Genomic DNA, 2,821 nt, shown 5'->3' with positions numbered 1-2,821 from the left:
TCAGCACAAAGTGCAGTGTAGTATTTCTGAGGAAATTGCTGATTTTCGATGGAGTTGCCTTTTCTGTTTATTTTGGTATCTGACATCATCAGTGGTTTCTGTGGTGGGAGTGGGGAGCTCTTGGTTACCAGCCTGACTTTAGGTTGGCAATAAGACCAAGTTCTGTTTTGCCCACTGATGCCATGGAGGCAGAACTGAACTAAGGGGATTTTTGGAGATAAATATGAGTTGGAGACCTAGAGGAGCACTAAGAAGAAAAAGAAACATCAAAAAAACCCCCCATACAAGCAAGGAACAGGGATGGAGACACTGTTGAATAATCTGGGAATGCTGTTGCCATGAATTTTGGACAGTGGCTGCTCTGTGATGGCAGTTACTGTGTGTAAATGTAAAAACTATGCATACAAGATATATGGTGTAGCTTTTTTCAGTGAGCTTTTTTATAGTCTAAACCTTGATGTCTGCAGGAAATTGATATTTTCCAGTTTTGCAAGATGCAGAACACTGATAACCTTTTGCAAGCCTTTTCTCCTATCACTGCTGATAGAAAAAGTTAGTGCAATAAAAGCATAAAAGCTCATTTGCAACTCAGGGTTCACTCTTTGAGGGTCACTACAGATAAATAAAGCCCCTCCCTGGCCCAAGCACAAACTGTGTCCCACTGTGGTCCCTTTGGGTACTTCACAGCACCTTTCTTTTGCCAATAAACTAAACATACTTTAAGTAATACCCCGGGAGTGGTCTGAGCCCAGTGATGGAGAGAAGGCACAGGCAGGGCAGCTGCAGCTGCAGCTGGCACTGGAAATGGGGTGGTAGAGGTGGAGTTTACAAGAAAACGAACTAATTAAACGTTAATTCCCCTCTGAAGGCCGGGAGAACCAGCGTGCAGCCCCTGCACAATGGGCTCGGCTGGGGAGCTCTGCAGACTGAGCCGAGCGGGGCGGGTGGGGCTGGGGAAGGGGCTGGGGCTGTCCCGGCCTGAGCACCACTGCAGGGACCGTGCTGCCCGTCCCCTCGCTCTCCACACTGCCAGAAATGTGTATCCTTGTAAGAGAAAGAACAAACTGTGCCCATTGTTATTGTTTTGAAGCTTTTTTTAACTTTAAAGGTTGATTTTGAGAGGAGTTTTGTAGAGCTCCTTTGGTCCGGCACGTGGCACACACTCGAACACGGGCTCCCAGTCTCTGCCTGATGGGTATTTTGGGTAAGCTGAACCTGTTTTAAGCAGTTCCATTGTTTTACTGGCCTGAATTTTGCTTTCACTCATCCCTCTGTCCATCCTCTCCATCATGCACCACTACCCAAGTAATGGAGCAGCTTCTCCTCCCATGACCTGCTGTAGCATCGAGGCAGCAGAGCAATCTCCCACCATTTACTTTGGCCATGAAAACTTTGTATTCATGTTGTTGAGCAGTTCAGGAGAAGCAAGATAAAAATCCTCCTGGATTTCTCTCGGCCAGCCCTGTGCTCTCTGCTGGGCCCCGGGACAAGGTGCGTTTGCCAGCGGGGCAGGGCAGCGCAGGGCCGGGCGCCAGGCGGATGCCGGATCCTCGCGTTGCCAGCGGCCCCCGGCAGTGCCCGGCAAAAGCTTTTGTGTCCGTTCTGCTGTTTGAAAAGAGCCGCAGTGGTGATGTCGCCACCCTTTAGCCCCTGCCCGGGATGGCTGTGGGCATTAACTGATTTGTTACTGTTTGTGCAAAATTACATTTGGGCTGTTAAGGAGAGGGAGGGGAACACAGGAGGTGGATCCAGACCAGGAGCACAGTACTGTCTCTATTGCTGATTGTACCACCACATTCTGATTTCTTGTTCCCTGTGTGGCAGTGATTCATGGGTTGTATAAGGGGGATGAGGTTTTCTCACATCTGCTTTTTAAAACAGTGCATTTGACTCCAACTTCCTTGATGATCTAGGAAATGGTGTCAAGGAGGAGTAACTCTCCAGAGAGCTGATTAATTGTGAAATGGAAAGGTTTCTCTGTCATATATGGCACTCAGAGTATGCTCCTGAAGTACTGAGGATGTTACTTTGCTTTCCCATTTTTCTCCCCAGCACTCAGCTTTGTTTACCCCTTCAATTGCAAGAATCCAGGCAGTGTAAAAAGCAGCTCCCTTGGCTTTGATCTCTTGCTCATCCTGATAGTGGAGCAGCTCAGTTTCCTGGGCTGTTTGCCTCTCACTGTGCTCAGACGAGACCAGCAGCTTCTGCAGCACTTGCTGAGATTCACTGCAGTCAGGAGAGGGGATCCTGTCCTGCCCCACATACTCCCCCATCTCCTTTCTGATGGCCCCAATACAGGACAGAGCTGGCAAGAAAATCCACCCTCGGAGTTCAAACTGGGCAGCTTTTGTGTTTTCTTTTTGACTCGTGAAGCATCCTTAAGGTCCAGCCCGACAGGACACCGAGGGTACAGTCAAGGCTCGTCGCTTGCTTGCTGGAGCTCACACTTGTGTCAGCCAAGACTTCTCCTCCTGCTTTTCCGCTATTTCCCATGGCTTTATCCCGCTCCACGCCGCTGACCTTTTGTTTGGTTGTGTTTGCTTATTTTTAATAAGGAAAAAAGAAAAAAAAAACAAAGAAAAAGAAAAAAGGCTGGGAAATGGTGAGGTGGGGGAAAGGAGGGGGATGTAGGGGCCGTATAAAGGGCGGGTATCGGGGATAGGAGGCGGTATAGCGGGGCGCAGCGCCGTGGGGCGGTGCGGGGCCCCTCCCGGAGGGCGAGGCGGGGCGGAGAAGGGCGGGGGGTCCCGGGGGGGTGCCGCCCACCGGGAGGGCCGTTCCCGGGGGATAAAGCGGGGGCGCGGGGTGGCCGCGGCGATGG

The sequence above is a fragment of the Molothrus aeneus genome, chromosome 17 (genome assembly GCF_037042795.1).
Source record: "Molothrus aeneus isolate 106 chromosome 17, BPBGC_Maene_1.0, whole genome shotgun sequence".
In the NCBI taxonomy this organism is placed as follows: Eukaryota; Metazoa; Chordata; class Aves; order Passeriformes; family Icteridae; genus Molothrus; species Molothrus aeneus.
This window is presented reverse-complemented; position numbering follows the sequence as displayed.